Source organism: Perca flavescens, chromosome 4 (assembly GCF_004354835.1).
Source record: "Perca flavescens isolate YP-PL-M2 chromosome 4, PFLA_1.0, whole genome shotgun sequence".
Taxonomy (NCBI): Eukaryota; Metazoa; Chordata; class Actinopteri; order Perciformes; family Percidae; genus Perca; species Perca flavescens.
The window spans coordinates 5,394,824-5,414,333 of NC_041334.1; the positions used below are offsets into that span (position 1 = coordinate 5,394,824).

General features: G+C 41.4%; 1 protein-coding gene across 2 annotated transcripts in view; it reads right to left on the reverse strand.

The window, feature by feature from the left end:
- Positions 1-19,510, reverse strand: part of fhit (fragile histidine triad diadenosine triphosphatase) — a 383,478-nt gene that overhangs the window by 329,017 nt on the left and 34,951 nt on the right. For both annotated transcript variants that reach the window (XM_028576358.1, XM_028576357.1), the window contains exon 3: positions 15,889-15,975. The gene's annotated coding sequence lies outside the window, so the exon portion shown is untranslated. The remainder of the gene's footprint in view (positions 1-15,888; positions 15,976-19,510) is intronic.

Below are 19,510 nucleotides of genomic sequence, written 5' to 3' on the forward strand. Positions count from 1 at the left end.
AATACCTTTTAGAAAAATGTCACCTGGGGTAAGACTCCCCCTGCTGCTACCATGATTTGCATTTGTATAGCTCACAGCATTTTCATTTACATGTGAAAGCCTCCCTTAGAATTAGAGGGAGGGGGGGTCATGGGGGGACAACTGCCAAGCAAGGCCCACGTCAATTTACGACAATTTACGGCAGTTTTCGGTGTTGCCTGTAAATTGCCGTGTGCAGTCGCAAACCTGAAGTTCCACGACAATCTAAAGTGCCGAATACTGACGAAAATCCCACTTTTCATGCAGTGTAGTTCTGACTGTTTGATGCGACCAGTGTGTAGTACAGTCGTCACATGATATAGCGGCCATTTTTTGCACCTTGGACAGCACTAAGATTTTCTTTCTTTCAATTATTATTCCAATAAAGTGGTTTTAACAGCCAATTAGCTGCATATTAAAGCAACTTTAGTAGTATCACAAGTTGTTGATTTTGGTCAACATCCTTGGGTCCTTCCAAAGATAATCACCGGTAAGGCGGCTTTCACACTGCCTGCGTCGGCCGTCCGACAAAAACGCAGGTTTCCGTTCATTTTGAATGGTGGTAGTGCGTTAAGGCTGTGGCACAAAGTTGAGACCGACTCAGCTTTTGGGGAGAAGCAACCCCCCACGTCACACTGCTGTGGCCAATCATGTAACCGGAGATCAGACTTACGTCAGTGTGTATTGAGCTGTGGTTTGAGGCGGTGTGAGAGTCCCGTACAGGAAACATTAAACATCACTGCCTCTATCGCCGCCACAAGAAAGTTTTAAAACACTATGAGGGTAAAAAAAAAAAGAAAGAAACACAAGCACTGAACTGCCCGGGAGTTTGTGTAATAGCTGAATGTTTCCTGCAACAACAAGGCACTCGGTATGCCTCGCTTATCTCTTTTCATCTCTCTTTCTCATGTGAAATGAAGCTACCTTCAAGTGCAGGCAGAGAGGCCGAAATCTATAAACATTCGACCGAAGACAGTAATTATGAAATATGAAGTCTACTTGTGCTTTGTTGGGCGGTTTAAGAACACAACAGGGCGTTGAACAAATGGGCCGTGGCACCCCCCCGCCGCACCAACCTGAGGAAAATCACCAGATCAGTTTTCTTGGTGTGAATGCCCACTATGGGCTACAGGCCTCCTGGGCTTGAAGAAGTAGGCTTAATTCCATATTTCCATGCTTCTACCAAAGAGGTTGAACCTTGTGATTACTGTGTAGTGGACAATGATTTAAAGGTGCCCTGCCACACGTATTTCATTACTTTGTGGTAATGTCTGCAGTTCTACCATGGACTCTGTAACATTTCTTGTGGAAAAAATGCCTTGGTTACCTTGTTTTAAGCCATTCTAGCATGGGATAGAAAGCCTACAGGAAGACTCAGCCCGATTTCTGCCAGTTCTCATTAATATTCAACAAGCTAAGCTGTTTGAATCTGATTGGCTAACAGCTAGCCAATTGGAGCCTGGCTGTCAGAATCCTTTACCCAGCCTAACTGGGCGAGCTCATGAATATTATAGCCTTAGGCTAATTTCCATCTGTAGACCCCGTGGCAGGCTGGTGTTACACACAAATTAATGAATACATACAAAGACACTATATGCATACTATATACAAAGGGACAAGGACAAGAACAGTGATCACATCATGTTAAAACAACAACAACAAGAGTGGACAACAAGGGACATATAGAAAACAAGAAAGCATCGACTATAGTGAACAACCCACAAACTGTCCTGATATTACACTGATCCATATTACACCAGTCTATGTTACACTGACCCACATTACACTGACCCCTATAGCACAACCCATGTTATACTGACATTTATTGCACAACCCATATTACACTAATAATTGTGTCCCTTTTTATAACACTAACTCGGTTTTAAGTCTGATATATAATGATTAACTAAACATGACCACAAGTCTGTATGTCCCTCAACCACACTTTTAAATGACTCCTAAAGATAGAAAGACTTGTGCTTTCCCTCACTGACAGTGGAATGCTATTCCAGAAACGCACTCCCTGATATGACAGAACGTTCTGTGAAAAGGCGGTCCGCCTAAATGCCAATTCACAATCACCTCTCGTAGTGGCTCTAGTCACTCGAGACCCAGCAACACTGCTAGACTTTTGTTTTAAAACAATTGCTCAATGGTGGAGGCGCCAGACCATGTATAACCTTATAGATTAGGCAGGCTGATTTAAATAATTTGAAATTAACAAAATTTAAAAACTTATATTTATCTAAAATTTGACAATGGTGATATGACGAAGGTTTCTTGTCTAATATTTTCAATGCTCTTTTGTAGCATACTTCAATTGGCCCAATAGCTGCATGACTCGTATAAGACCAACTTGTGATACAGTACTCAATATGAGGTAGTATCATAGAATGCAATTACGAATGTAATTGCTGCTATATCCGTTAATGAAAATTCCGTATATTTTCAGTGGCTAGAGCTGAAAGAGGAGGTAGCAGTTCATTTTCACATTCACAACATAACACAAACACAACCTAACATATTTCCAAAAATGCAAGTAAAAACGCTTTTGTGTGGCAAGGCACCTTTAAACACTACAGCTGGTCTCTCTTGAATCTTGAACTGAGATACAACAACAGCAAAGCTGAATGGGTGTTAAGGGTGCAGCAGGTTAAGTTTGATGGATTTTCTCCAGCCGTGATAAGGAATACTATAAAAGCTTCATACCCAGCATTAAGTGCAGCTACCGTGCACGCTTTACCTAACTCCAACTAAAGGAGAGCATTCATTTTAACTTGGAAATGGTGATTTCAATAAATACACTTTAATACCTGTAAGATGTATCAGCATTTTACATAATGACTGATCATTTCAACCTTAAGTTGTTTTTTCGTAACCGGGGCCTTTAAGCAGCATAAAAGTCTGTTTGTAATGACAAGCAGATGGTAAGAGCCCTGTCTTTAGAAATCCATTTGACATAATGGCACTCTGAATGTCGAAATTACCTGCCATGCAGTTTCCAAGGTTTGTGGACTGAGTGGTAAGATAACAATTCCCCAATGGCAGATGTAAAACTTTTCAATTTCATTAAAACTCTGAATTAAAAAACTGACACAGATAATTGAACCATTACCAAACAATGGCTGCAAGAATGTCTATAGAATGATCTTTAGTCTTCAGCAGAGTGCTTCCTGACACAAAGGCTTTCTTTGGAATTCAATGTGAACACCTGTGTTGGAAATCCATTATCCATGCAAGTTTTCTTTTTTGCTTTTCCTGTGAAATCTGATATACTGTCATGCTTGTGCTCATGAAGGCAAAGCTGTCCATTTGTAACTAAATCATAGTGTCAGTGGTCTTGTCGTCAGCTCCTAGAAAAGTCAGGGCTCCAGACTGCGACCAAATGGTCAAAATTTGAGAGTGTGTGACTGAATTTTACACGTTAAACGTTGAAATTTCTGTACCTGAGAGCGCGTAAGCGCAAGCTTATCTGTCCTCTCTGAAAATTGACAGAGAGCGGTGCTCTGACACAAAGACACAAACACACACACTCGCACAAACAAAGAGCTGCAGACGACGCAAACTACGTTGGCTCTGCAGTTTTTTTCACAGTGAGTCACGGAAATGCCGATAAAGTGGTTTCAAGTGTGGTTACAGTTTTTCATAACTTCACGCAGACAGCGTTTGCTGCAATATATTAATGGCGAGCCGAAAGCGGTCGCGGTGCTGTTCACGTTACACTTCCTCAGAGACGAGCAGCCAGGCACAGTGGTTTCTATGCTCTGGTGACTGACTGACAGGCTGAGCTTGTAAGTCAAGGTAACTTTATTTCTACAGCACCTTTCAGCAACAAGGTAATTCAACATGCTTTACATGAAACATTAAAGACCAATTAAAAACGGTCATGATGAAAATAAAACTTACTGTCATGACAGCAATGGGGCTGTCAGTTTACCTTCTATGTTGCATCTTCAAAAGTGACACTGAATTTGAAACAGCACATTGTAATTTCTGCATCTATTATCAAAGTATTTATTAGTCATACAGTGGAAATTAGTAGAAATGTGAATATTTGGTTAGCATGTTGATTTACGGTGTGTGCCCCTAAATTTTCTGGTTGTGACCCTAAAATTTTCAGTTGGGGGCCACTGTGATCCTAGTGAAAGAAGTTAGTCTGGAGCCCTGAAAGTCATCAACATACAATCGCTGTTTTTTGTTGTTGTTTTTTTACTTTAACTTTATAATCTTTATTTCGTTGACCACAAGTAGAAAAACAGTACTGAATTGTGGACCCAGCTCTTCCCTGAACACTGCTTTTGATGTGTGATGGACGGGTTATTCGTTAGCGAGGACTAAACTGTGCATTTGGCGGGGTGTTTTACCGTAAAAAATGTCAAGTGATGCAGCACACTTTTCAGCTACAACTTGATACAAAACAAACTGGGCTGTTAAAAAAAGATTTATTGCGGGGCGGCCTCTAGCTCATCCAGTAAGAGCGTGCGCCCCATGTAGGCTGAGGCCTTTGGAGCGGCCCGGGGGTCAAATCCGACCTGCGGCCCTTTGCTGCATGTCATCCCCCCCATCTCTCTCCCACCTTTCCTGTCTATCCACTGGATAAAAGCCCCCGAAATATAATCTTTAAGAAAGAAAAAAAAAAAGATTTATTGCGAAAGGCAGTGTGACAGTTTAACTTTTTGAGCTTTTCCAAGTTGTGATTTCTCAGTGATACAATATTTTGTGATATTCCCTCTCAAATAAGAGAGCTTGTTTTGTCATTTGTGGAATTACTTTGGTGCCTGTGATGCGGCTGGCTTTCTCAGGTGTAATAATACTCCATCACTGGTTCCATGTTGGGTTAAACATGGTGAAGCTCTTCTGCAGTATTAAGCCAGAGCTGCCTCACATATCCTGCATCCGTTTGGAGCGTTGGTTACGTTATGCGTCTGCAAGGTGCAATACACACAAAACCACATATTCCCCTAACAACTTATGAGCCATTATTGACAATGTGAATCCCCATCATATACTTCCATCGTAATGTTCTAAACCCTTAGATAGTCTAAACTTTCAACATTTTAGGCGCCAAGCAAAAACACCTTGTTTATTGCAGATTTAGGACGAGAAAAAAAAAAAAAACAGCGTACCAAGCTGTATTTTTAGATAATGTTCAGGTTACAAGCTTTCAGAGGATGTATACCACATTTGTATGTTAGTCTATACGGTTGACCTGCTATTCCTCTCTAAATAGCCCATGTGCCCACCAAAATGGGTCTATGTGGCTCTCAGAGGGTTGATATCAACAGGTCCTCGGAGGAGAGGGTGGACAGCTTCAGGTACCTTAGTGTCCCCATCCCTGAGGGTCTGACCTGGACGCTGCATACTCAGTCAATGGTGAGAAAGGCAAGTCTTTTTTTGTGGTAAAACACCCCTGCCAAATGCACAACGAATGGCCGGACCATCGCGCATCAAAAAGGCATTGTTCAGGGAAGAACTGGGTCCATTTGGATGAGACAATTCAGTACTGTTACTTGTGGTCAAACCAGAACTGTTTCACCTCAGATCCCCTCAAATACTGGGGAATTTGTACTCCTGCATCATCGAGAGCATCCTGATGGGGGAACAATACTGACTGGTACGGAAACAGCCTCGAACAGGAGCGCAGGGCCCTGCAGAGAGTGGTTTGTTCAGCTGAACATACAATAGGTGGCGTCCTACCCTGCCTAAAGGTTATTTACAGCAGGCGCTTCAGGAAAAAGGCTGGGGGAATCATTAAAGATCCAAATCACCTGGGTAACAGACTCTTCTCCCTATTGGGGTCTGGTACAAGTTACCAGATAGACCAAGAGGGGCTTCTACACTCAGGTATCTAGGAGCCTTAGTCTGGCATATCTCCACAGTGAGTATGGTCTGGCTATATCACCTATCTATTCCGGGATAGGGGAAAAACGCTCTGGCTTGTTTGTATTTCTTTAAACCACGCGGAGCTCTGCACCCAACTGACAGACACACTTTTTCGGATTAGAATTACGGTAGGAACCGCTAGAAATAACACTACCTTGCCGTCCCCTCCACCCGACTGAAATACACACTTTATTGCAGGGGTCATCAACTGGATTTTTCCAAGGGCCAGAATTTTTCTAAGCAGACACACTGGGGGCCGGACTTTCAAATAAAGAAAATAAAATGAAATTATACCTAATACACCTATTATTGTTCAAAATGTTCACTTTCTTACTGAATAATTTTTTTTTTTTTACATGTATTAGTGTGAGCAAACTCCTAAAAAACATGGAAACTCCATAATGATAACTGGCTCTTTAACTAGAAAAAGATCTTAGACTAGGAGGCAGTTCACTGAGGAGTGATGGTTAAAGTCTGTGATTATGGAAACATTATTGTAGTATGCAGTGTCCTGATTGGTGGAAAATGCTTGCCGAAAGAAATGGCTGTTGTCAGGTAAACACGTCACTGTCAAAGAGGCCTGAAGCGAAAAGTTGACGTGGAAAAGCCCAGCTTTAATGATGAATGGACTGATAAGCAGGCTATGTTCTTGTCATGTATGCCTCATTTGCATTGAAAGATGCTGTTGCTAAATAATACAACCGGCATCATCATCATCAAGAATGAAGAACTCAAACATAACGATCGCGTCATTCACGTGCATATAAGTAGCCACTTATAATACCTCCATAGATTTACCGCTCCAGCGGAGTTTGGTTTGTTCAGCCAGCAGTTAAGTTTATTAGACTTTGTCCAAATTTCTAGATTCCCGACAAACTAGCTTGTTTTAGCTTGTTTGTAAAAAAGTAGAGCTGTGATTGCGTAAAACAGCGTGGTGGACAAGAGTGGACTGAGCAGACAGAGCAGATTGAAATATCGCTTTCTACATGTCTACATGCCGGTCTACACAGGTGAGTGCATTGATAAGTATTTCCTTTTTACTCACAATGGTTTTATTGTAGCCTATTTACAGAAAAGACACTTGCGTGAGTTCATCTGCCCCAGCGGCCGTAGGTAATCCTCCCTGTATCGTTCCCAGTCAGGTGCTGCGTGTTTTAACGCACACACATCTCGGCTCAGCTGTGTGTGTGGAGCTCGGGCATCACTGTACAGAATCCCGGCATGGAAATAGAGATGCAAATACAGGGGGCTGGGTTTTTGCTATAAGTACTTGAAATGATAAATAACGCATTTTTTTCCTCTTTACATTTTGTGAATTCATGATTATTCTGCGGGCCAGACTAAAAGCTTTGGCTGCTTTATTGGCTTAGAATCACGCCAACAATCGCTAAACACACTGCAAACTCACGGTCCTCTCTTCCAGATTTACAGCCCCCCTCTCTTGGCTTAAAATAACTCACCGTGGTCCTCCAGTAACGTTAGCTAGCAGTTGGCAGGGTTAGCATGGCGGCGTTAGCCAGGACTAGTCGGGATCACTTTACTGGCTGTGTCTCAATTGTTTTTGCGAGTAACCAACCCGGGTACTCTAGCTATATAATAGCACAAATGTTTAAATGATATAAAATGCCCGTCCCTTGTAGCCGTGATAAATAAGCCTGTAGCTAATGCTTAGCCTACCTGTTCAAGAGGAAATTAGCCAACTCTGCATCCTTTTGGGCTCCGATGTCTCCATCTTTCAAATACATCTCCAATATTTACCCGGGGTTTGTTACATCTCTGGTCACGCAACAGTTTTCTTTTAGGTCGGGTAGAATTTATCTCCGTTGATCCTGCTCGTTTGTTTGCTGCTTTCATGGCTGTACTAACGTTACAGCTGTAGCGTGCTGGGTTTACGTTTTTACAGGTATATGTATATCTGGCAACCCGGCCTGGCTGTCAAACTGGGCAGTTGATAACAACGCACATGCCTAAACACAAACAGAAAGTAAAAAAAAAAAATGAAAATCAGAAATCTGAGACTAAAGTCAGAATTCTGATTTTAAACTCATCCTCTTCCGTATACTGAGGCACAAAGTAAGCCTTTGGTAAAAATAAATAAATGCTAATGCTGGTTTCCTCTGAAGTACATGAGCACAATAACAACGGTTATCATCTTACATCTCATCAAATGAACAGTAATTACACCTGTTCAGCTTCTTGCATTAAACATTTTGCTGGCACTCCACATGCACCAATGCAATTAAGTGCTGACAAAATAGTGGGTTACACCGGGCTGCTTTTGAAGGGCCTCGTTCTGCCTCTCGGCTAAACGGCAACGCGAATGAGATGAATAATAAAGAGAAAGCAGCACTCAGATCCGGAGCGTTAGTGGCCCAGATGTAACTGAAAAAAAAAAAAATGAAAAGCCAACAGCCAGATGCGTGGCATTACCAGCCAACACAAACAGAGTGTAGAGAAAAGTGCGGAGACGCAGAGGATGGCAGCTCTGGTTGAACAGCCGGGGACTGGACAACGCTGTGCTGCGGGACGAGAAGTCCAGCCGGACGGCATGAGAAAACTGCACTCCTGAGAAAATGATTGGAATTCAACAAAGGCTGCACCGACAGCCCCAGGATCAGGTCAGCATGTGAAAAGACCACAGTGCAGAGGAAGGAAGTAGTGTTCTTTTTAAAAGTAGTTTTAATCAGTCACTGAAGGTCATACTTCTGGAAATAAATCATGAGGGGGGAGACCCGGGATAGTTGTAACACAGGTCAGTCGTAACACGTCCAATTTCTCCAATCAGGAACAAGTTTTGAATCAGCTGATTCACTATAAACATGTTAAGAATCAGCCCCCTGTGACAGACACTGCACATTTTAGAAAGAAGAAGAAAAAAAACTAATTTTAAAGCTTTAATGTGTAACTTTGATATTAATGAACGTCTGTTGCATTCAAGCCATGCCAAATCAGTTGATACAAAGCTAATTAAGACTATCAGCTCCACAAAACTCGGTCTGTATTTCTCACTATGGCTATGTTCAGAAGTTTGTGTCGACCGATGAATTTCGCACGCAGAAACTCCGAAGATAATTTCCTCTTCTGAAGAGTCTATTGTGTTTTTTTATTCCTTCCTCTTTGGAGGAACTGTGTGGAGGAGGGGTGGGGTGGTGCGTGATCACAGAAAGGCTTGTATCATGTGGATGCAACAACAGTGTTGTTGTCATTACTTAGAATTCTAATGGGGGCGACAGAAACTACGCACTAGAGCTTTAAGGTAGGAACGTTTTTTTTATTTTTTTAACCTAATTGGGGCCCGAGCGCCGACAGTGGCAAAGGCCCTATTGAAACTGAAAGAAATATTATTCCTTCTTTCTTCCAGCAAATTTATCGCCTTTTTGAGGGGCTTAACATACTGAAAAACTCACCAAAATTGGCAGTCGCATCAATCCTGGTGAAAATGTACGTATTTTAAGGGTTTTGGGAATAGGCACACAAAAATGTTGCCCCTGCAGTATGTTTAACGTAGACTAACAAAAGTGGTACATATTTAGCATGTCAAGATTTACAAAAAACGTAATTGGAGCCATGCCCTAAACCCAACAGGAAGTCCACCATTTTGAATTGAAAGTTGAAATTAGTGCGATTTTGTCGTACTTTAATAAACTCCTCCTAGAGATTTCATCCGATCAACTTAAAATTTGGTCTGTGCCATCTTAAGACGTTAATGATGAAAAGTTGTTAAAAGAAAAACTTTTTGTCATAGGGCACGACCGTGGTGGCGCGGCCATTTTGTGTGCTCTGCCATCGAAACAGGAAGTGGGTGTAACTTGAGTGTACATTGTCCAATTGGCTCGAAACTTTTAAGGATTCATAATAGTCTAACTCTGAGGACATTTATAGGCCGATATTTACTCAAAGTCATAGCACCCCTTAGAGGCAACAGGAAATAGGTCTAAAAGTCAAAGTGCTATACTTTAAAGAACTCCTAGAGATTTCATCAGATCGACTTCACATTCGGTCTGTGTCATCTAAAGACCTTAACGATGAAAAGTGGCCCAACGGTGTGGGCGTGGTGTGGTGGCCATTTTGAGCATTTATCCATAAACGAAGAAGTTGTTGTAACTTTATTGTACATTGTCCAATGGCCAAAATTTCTCACGATTGACAAGGGTCCAGGCCTGAGGACATTCATAGGCCAAAATTGACTTTTGGTCATAGCGCCCCCCGCTGGCAACAGGAAATCAGCCTTATATGACAAACATCATCCGATTTACATGTAACTTATTAATGTGTGGTCTACATGTGATACTGAGCTGCTCCCTATACTTTAACCGTGCCCACTTACTCAGGCCACGCCCCCTTTGATAACATTTGAACCATTTAAGGTAGAGTCTTGTGTGAGGTGTCATTGAACTCGGCAGAGTTCCTTCTTCATTGGTGATGGTTTGGCCCACACCCTATGCTTAAACCACGTCCCCTTTCATAACTTGTGACCCATTTAAGGCGGAGTCTTGTGTGAGGTATCATTGAACTCAGCAGTTTCTTTTTGATTGGTAATGGTTTGAGCTGCCCTCTATGATGTAGCCACGCCCCTTTTTTATAACTCATGACCCGTTTGATGTAGACCCTTGTGTGAGGGATCATTGAACTCAGCAGAGAGTTCCTTATTCAGTGGTAATGGTTGGGCCCGCCCCCATATGCGTAAGCCACGGCCCCTTTTATAACTGGTGACCCATTTAAGGTAGAGTCTTATGTGAGGTAGCAGAGACTTTCTTTTTTATTGGTAAAGGTTTGCCCCAACCCCTATGCTTTGGCCACGCCCCCTTTCACAGCTAATGAACTGTATGACGAAGAGTCTTGTGTGAGGTATCATTGAACTCAGCAGGGAGTTCCCTTTTCATTGGTGACGATTTGTGGTTTCTGAGTGCCACACAAGGAGCATCATCCGCCAATAACCCCGACGCACGCAGAGGAGCGAGGGCCCGTCCAACGCTGCTTGCAGCTTTAATTTATTTTTGGGATAGCAATGCCAGCTTTGTAGTTAAACTTAAACTCAAATCCTGTTTATTGTGTGTCTATATGGATAACTTTCATGCAGGTTGTTATTGCTAATGATTTAGCCATTAGCTGTAAATTAAGCTAGTTCATGGAAACAACGGTCCGGGTTAGTTGTAATAAGAGTCTGGGGGCCCTATCTTGCACTCAGCGCCTTTGTACACCGATGCATGTATCATTCCTATTTTGCACCTGACGCACAGCGGACTTTTCCGTCCACAGATGCACGTCGGTAAATTAGGGAATGTCCGCCGATATAATAGCAACAGCCCCCGAGATCCGCCCACAAAGCTACTTTCGTTTCACGTTTGATACTTGTGTTTCAGATCGTTAAAATAGGACCCTGGGTGAGAAAATGTTGCATTAATGTTTTTTCTTAAAATTTCAGTCTTTGAAAAGAAAGACAGACCGAGGAGTGCCTCTCAACACATACACACACAAGTAGTATGTTAAAAAAGTAATTTAGCTTTGATGATTGGTCGAACTCTTCTTCTTTAGTTTTTGTCATAATCCTAATTTAATGGTGTGACAATTCACCCCAGGGTATGGTACAACTAACTCGGACTATGGGGTAAATTGTTAAATTTTACTCCTTGTGTCTGAGAGTAAACCATGCATTTTCTGTTTGCGTTGCAGAGGAAGCAGCTACACCATTTATTAGCAGACACATGGTACTAGTTTTTAATCACATTTTGAACCCAATGGTTTAAAAGAGCTCCAAGATACAGACAGAAATGTCCATAACTATCCCTGGTCTCCCCTATAGGACATTTTCAGTGACCCAGAAACCACTATATTTTCGAAGAAGTAGCATTTAAGAGATGTTAGCTTGGTCTTTGTTGACATAGACCATGGGAAGGAGCTCAAGAGGAGTGACTAGAACACCTGGGCTCCCTGACTTCCACTGAGGGGCCCATGAGCAAGATCCCTAACCTCCATCTGCTGGTCAATGGCCAGCAGACCAGACTGTGGTTGCCCTGGGGCAGCAGCTCCAAGGTGTCAATGTGCACAAATGGCTGAATGTGAACACGCTGTGAGCACTGCTCTCTGTGAAGTTTTAATTCTTAGTTTTATTTCATGTCTGGGTCATGCCAAACATTTGGCGCACCCCATATGGGATAACAAGACCCCACCATTTAACAGACATCTTCCGGTCTTGCATATGCAAATCATGTAAAGAAATACATGAATAACAAAAAAACAGCACATACAAAGACATATCTACAGATCATTGAAACTTATTTAAATAACTACAGGTTAAAAACAAGGAGCAATATGGTACAGTGTATATGCCCCTGGGGGTGTAACAGCTTATAGGAGAAACGGTTGGGTTCATATCCCAGTTTTAGGAGTCACGGTTCAGTGTGAGTTCGGTACAGCGGGGGGGGAACAGACAGAAGTAGAGTTGTAACTAGTTTTAAAAATAAATTAAATTCTTTTCCTCAGTGGCTTAGGCCATTGGGCTTGAAATACACTGGGATGGGTAGTATCTGAGGTTCCAGCCTTCACCCCAAGGTGAATGGATTTTTTATTTTTTTTTGAATGGCATATAATTAAAATCAACACAAATGTGTGTTTACAGAATCAGAATAGAGAATCTGTTTTTCTGCATGAACGACATTTGACAGTGTACAAAATTATTTTTTATTTATTTGGTTAAAAAAAAAGTAGTTCCAATGAAAACAGTCCACAGTGGCGGCAGAAAACTCAGACAGATATTGCAAAGCCTGTACAAATAAAACCAAAGCTAAACATATGGGCATGGTTAGATATTACTGAAGAGAGAGAGGCAAGATAAGCTGTGATAAAAAGGGTACAGTATGAGCAGTGGAAGTATTTGCAGCGATGCAGAAGAGAACCCTGCTTCTTTACGCTGTTACTAAGATACACAGCTTGGTAAAACAGCGCTGACACAAGGTGCACACTAACCTAAATGAGATTCATCAACACAAGCTGCAAAGTGCACAGAGAGCACTGTAACCACAGATACCTTCCAGTGCCATTGGTGTGTTTATGTACTGTATTAGCCAGCATATGGAACAGAATCATTTTTAAATTAGATGCCATTACAGCCAACTGGCATGGACAGGACAGAGCACAAACAGGCTTCCTAACATGACTATTACGGATGATCATTTGCGTCTCCCTCCAATTTCACTCACTAATGTTTAGTGGCACATAACCGAGGTCCTGCAGAAAACGTCACAGCCTCTAACAAAAAGCTTGCCATACTGGCTGGCAGAAAACATTATAATTGGCCTGCTAGCAAACAGTATGCAGTAAATAAATCATTCCGACTGCTGAAGGAACGACTTTCACAAGATTGTTATAAAAAACAGTCCTACTCCAGAACGGACCGAGCATCGCCCCAACTTTTTTTGATTTTTGAATTCTTTATTTATTGCAAGACAGGAGGAAAAACATTAACAGAGCAACAAAACCAAAACAGGTACTACAGGACTAGGTGTTGTGTGTGTGGGGGTAGACAATATATATATTGTCTACCAGCAGGTAAACTTCATGATGTTATGGTTTTGGGGTTTGGTCTTATTTTGGTGGTCTGTTTTCTGTTTTGTATTTTGCTCTGTTTCCTGTTTTGTTTTGAAGTCTGTGGTTTTCTGTCCTGTCTTGTCCACTTTACTTCCTGTCTTGTGTTTTCCCGCCTTTTTTGATTACTCTGCCCAGCCTAATGTGTTTCACCTGTTTCCCAGCCCTTGTGTCACCTGTCTTGTGTTTTCTCATTAGTCTGTGTATTTAGTCTTTGGGCGTTTCTCAATACCAAGAATGCAAACTACGGACTTGTGTTCTTGGGGAGATCGTTCTTGCTGGTTGTTCTTGGAAGAATAAACTCGCAAGTTCACAAGCACAGAAAACTCTGTTAACAGTTTGAGACGATGCCTTCTTCCTGTTATTGGTCAACACCCCCAGCACAGAGGCTACCTGCAAGGCTCCAAAATAACCGCTAGATATAAAAACCACAACAATAGAACCACTTTGTATTAAAACAATCTCCGGACAAGAAAACCTCATAATGCTACAACTATTGCAATAATATTGAAAAATAAAACTAATTGAGCTTTAATTTTATTGTTTATGGTTTAGCTCAAACACCCTTTACTTATTCAAAAAAGTGGAACGCGATCCCTGTTATTAGTGTATAAGTTTAAGTCAGTTTAAATAAAAAAAAATAATAGGCATATGCACTGGTGTGTCCTATGTGTTCCTATTAGTATTATGTGGAATTACCATTTCTATATTATTGTAGTGCACTGTATATGCCCAGGGAGATGGAAATCGGAAGGTTGGTGTCTCCCCTTTTGTCTACATAACATGTCATAGCATGTTACCACTTTATGTACAACTGTTCATTTATCATACAGACTGAAACTCAATTTCTAATAAATCAGAAAACAAATACACCAAAAATATAAACTAAATACAAAATATAATGTAGGCTATAGCCTATGGCATAATTTAAACAAGTCTCCCGAAAAGAAACGGGTATATCTCATATAATATACAGTCTATGGTATATCTCTCCTCTGCCTGCTGCGCTGTGTGTGTATGTGTGTGTGTGTGTGTGTGTGTGTGTGTGTGCTTGTTGAGTTTAACTCCAAAAAGACAGTTAACACAGGTTCCCGTTAATCTTATGATGCACATGTGTTGTGATATTTAAAAAAACGATCCGTCAACGGCGAAATAAAAGCCTCTTATTTACGGAACCGGTCTAAAAGACCTCCGGGGTCCTACAGCGGGGTCTCCGAGTGAGACTGTCCGAGTGCCGAGCTAGTGGCCCCGGCAGGCGCAAGCTGGCGGCCGCGTCAATTTATGGAGCTCCGAAAACTTTGGAGCAAATGATCAATTCGGCAAAGATTTTCGCAAGACTGCCTATATTCGAAATCTAAACCTTTAATTTCTCGCCTAAAATGTTCTCAGAAGTGAATTTAGTGATGAATAAGATGGCGAAAATTGTTAAAATTCTCCCGTTTTTGTACCGTCTATGTACTGGAAATCCAACCAATGAATCCAACCATCATTGAATGCCGAAATGAATGTTGGGATACAGATGCTGCAAAGTTCATACAAGTTACCAACCGATGTATCCTCGGTAAATGGGCGAGTCAAGAATACATCCGGGAATTTTAACTGTTCTTGGCGAAATGGGAACTTGTGTATTGGGACAGTACTTTGGCAACACGAGATGACGTTTCACAGGGACACAAGAACACAAGTCAATAGAAGAACACAGATTGGGAAACGCCCTTTGTGTTTCCCCTTGTCAGATCATTTTGCGTGTGCCTGTCGTGTCTCCCAGTGTTTGCTCGTGTCTGTTTTTTTGCTCCCTGGATTTCTTTTGTTCTGTAGTCGCTGGTTTGTTTTCTGCTCTTGTTTTTTGGATTCCCTGCTTTTGTTTTCCACACTCTGGATTGGTTTTTTGCCTGCTGCTTTCAGGACTCCCTTTGTTGTTTGCACTTTGTTTTTAATGGACTAATAAACCTTCCACCTCTACGTTCTCCTGCCTGCCTCTGCATTTTGGGTCCACCATTCCCTACTCCTCCCTGCTGAATCTAACACATGAGGGAAGAACTTACCAAAGGGCTGTTCTGTTAGACCGCATCAGCTGCTGTGTGTACCTAATAAACTGCATTGCAGTTAACCGTAGTTTAAAACCTGGGGCTCAGTGACAAAAGAATACTAAAATAATCATTTTCATCAAGATTTACTAGAGAGCCCTCTTGTACTACCTGACAAATGCTCAATGTGTGCACAACGCTACACCAGCAGTGTGCAGCAGTTTGCACTGAAGGGAAGGATGTGAAAAACCCTTATTGTGTATTCTGTTTAATCTGTAATCAACTTTCTTACACCTCTTAAAAGAGAAAAAAAACAGGACGGAAAATCAATGGCTCAGCCAATTTGGAGTGCGCTTTATGCAGTAAACACACTTACCTTCAACCTCGCTGGCTTCCCACGGCCTTGCAGATGGATAATTATGAAACAGGATGGAGGCCTGAATGGAGAGAAGCAGTGCTCGGGCTGGGGGGGCAGATGGAAAAGAAAATAACAAGACTGTTAATTGCTGTAGGGTACGGAAGACTAATAAGACTTCTCTGTCACATTGTGATCAAACATATGGGGGTTGTGAGCCAGGATGTTACACCGAATGATTAAGGTTGAGGCCCATGTGACAGCAGCGCTCTGGCAGGAAACTACTGACAACGAGAGCTGAGACACCCCCCTTGACACATCCCAACAGGTATGTTCCACATGTAGCTCTGCAATGGAGTTAATTCAACTGAATACACATGATGGAATTGTATCCTACATGATATATTAAAGCTGCGTTGATCAAAGGCAATGACTTGACTGAATGGAGCTCAAGTCAAATCCAATACTGTATCGCACATAGCTTGACAGCATCTTTTATATGTAACGTGGAGTAGGTACTGTATATTTTCAAACTGGAAAATACTGTGGAAAGTTGTGTGTAGGGTTGGGTATCGGTTCTCGATGGCTATTGACCAGAAAAAAAAAAACACCAAGTAGTATGGAAACTACTCCAGTCAAACAATACCTACCTATTCAATCCTTTCTTAATCATCAGATCTAGAAACAAATATTGTATTGGTATTGGCAGTGTTGTAGTACTCCAGATCGGTCGTGGTCTCAAGACACTTTGTGAAGGTCTTGGTCTCGTCTCGCGTTTTTACTCAGCCTTGTTTCAGTCTCCGATAAAGAGGACACAGGATTTTATTTTAAGACCGGTCAAGACCACAACAGCCTTTCAATTATTTTTAAAGATATAGTGCGGTAATCACGCCTACCCCTCCTCCACGCAGTTGCTAGTAGCCAAGGAGGATACAAAAATATGATGGACTCTTCAGAAGAGGTAATTATCTTCACTTTTCTGCGCGCAAAAGTTGCCGGGTGACACTAGTTTCTGAACATAGCCACACTGCATACGTAATTGCATCCACATTTCTTTCACTTGATTCCCTTCCTCGCATCTTAGTTCCACCGAGGAAGCACAGGAGAGATGGAGGAAATCGGGCGAGGAATGAGGAAACAAGGAAATGTTTTTAGAGCTCCTTGATGATCCCTCCCTCGATGCTTGCTCCTCTGTCCTCGGGGCAGAAATAAGAGCTTTGAGACGGCCTTCACAGAGGAGGGACAGACAACTTCCGGTTCAGCCGAGGCCCGAGAAGTCGAGGAGCTATCACATAAGGGCCATGAGATGCAGATGCACCCTTAGCTCCTCCTCAATCCTCCATCCTCGCTCCTCGAAGAGGGAATAAGAGCTTTGAGACGGCCTCCAAGAAGGCGGACCAGAACAACATCTGGTTAAAGTGAGGAAATATCAAATAAGAGACTTAGGATAGTAGTAGATAGTAAACCAGGTCACCTTTGTCTATCATCAATCATTTATTACATCACTTTAGATGGCTTCAACTGCAATACTAGAAAAAAACAACTTTCAATTAAAAAATATTGTTTAAGTTCAAGATTATAACATATCCCTGCATGCCACACCTCTGTCTACAGTCACTCATTAGAGTTATGTCTATGAAAAATGAAAATAAAACAAATGAATAAACTGCAGTGCTGGAGATTCCAATGCCTAAATACCTTTAGAAATACACCAAGGTACTGCAGATTAAATATTTACTCCGCCCTACCTTAATGTTTCTTTAATTCACATTACATCAGGATGTATTTTTATGGTGTCATGGGGTCTGCGTGCACAGTAAAAGCTCTCTCAGCTAACCCTGCAATATGACAATGATTGTTCCTCATGTTGTGAACCAAGGTACACACAGCCGCATAAAAATAGCTGCGTACCTTGGTACACCAGGGACGCGAAAACATCATATTCTAACATTTACTTTAACAGACCAAAGTGAAGATCAAATGTGCTCAAAAAGTTAACTCACTGATCTGCGCGCTTGACAGCAAACTTACATAACGGTGCCATGTCTATTTGGCGCAGCAAACTCCCACTGACTCAGTTTACATTTTGGCTTTGCACACATAGATTAAAGTACACACTTCATACTTTGCAACCACTGAGGTGTCTTTATCGCTCAAACAGCTGGTACAAAATAATAGCGAGGCTCCTAAAACACTTATATAAGAGATTGCATTCCTATAGATTGAATAAAACGCACCATGGCCTCTGCTGCATACATGTACGCTCATGCGTATAGGAACCCATGCTAGAGTTGACTAAAATGAGGAATTGAAAAAAACCATTGGAAATTAACTTAATGCCTTAATTAAAAGAAGAAAGAGGAAAAATCCAACCTTTAAGGACACCAATTTTCTTAGTGAATGAATAATGTATTGTAAATAAATAAATGTTCTTCCTTAAAATACAGGGGGCATAAGAATAGACACCCCTATGTGGAATTCCAATAGATTTTTATTTTTAATAATATAATAACATATTTTTAAAGGTTATTTCATGGATCCAGGATACTAAGCATCCTGATAAAGGTCCCTTTGGTAGATATTGCATGGTTTTATTTCAGTTAGCCTAATAGTTGGTTTGATTTGCATTGAGAGATGATTTTATGGAAAGTACCCCATGCCAATCTCTAGGTATGGTGAAGGGTATGTGATGTGGGGCTATTTTAATTCCAAAGGCCAAGAGAACTTTATCAGGATGCATAGTATCCTGGATCCATGAAATAACTGGCCTTTAAAAATAAAGATCTGCCTGCCTCTATGAGAATTTAACATAGGGGTGTCTATACTTATGCCCCCTATATTTTAAGGAAGAACATTTATTTATTTACAAAACATTATTCATTCACAAAGAAAATTGGTGTTCTCAAAGGTTGGATTTTTCCTAATTTCTTTTTTCAATTAAGGCATTAAGATCAATTTCCAAAAGATGATTTTTTTTTTTTTATTGTTAATATTTTAGTCAACTTTAGCAGGTATACTATACTATATATACTATACTCATGAGCAGCACTGCATATTGGTGAAATCCTGTTCTCACCCTGCTCTGTTAGAAACCTGAGCTACTCCCATACTTCTGTCCTTCAATGTGATAAGAATGTCTTCTGGTTACACTCGCAGGGTATTGTTACTGACGTTACCAGCAAGCATGTTTTAATAGCACAGGTTCCAGAGTTCAGTTGGAAATGAAAGTACATTTACTAGCTGTTCTGGAGCTGTTGGCATGTGATATAATCAGAAGCTCTAACTCAGCTACTGAAAAGATGATGTCGTGAGATGATTCTGGCTGTGCCGTGATTTTGTTCCTTCGTCTGCCATGCGTCATAGGACGCTGGGAGCGTTTCAAAAGCGGAGAGTTTTGCCTGCCTGTCTTGCAGATTTCCTTGTTTTGGTCATTTTTCCTGGATATTTGTGCTTCTTACCATAAACGTAGTCTACATGGTTAAATGGTTTCTTCCATTTAGTCCAGTTACTGTATGAACGACACAGTTTAAAAGAGGTCGTTCATAAAGATGCGTTTTAGTTGTAAAATTGTTTAGCGATGCGATACACGGTGTTTATTTTGAAAACTGACCGGATGCTTTAGACCTTCCACTCCCTCCCGGCC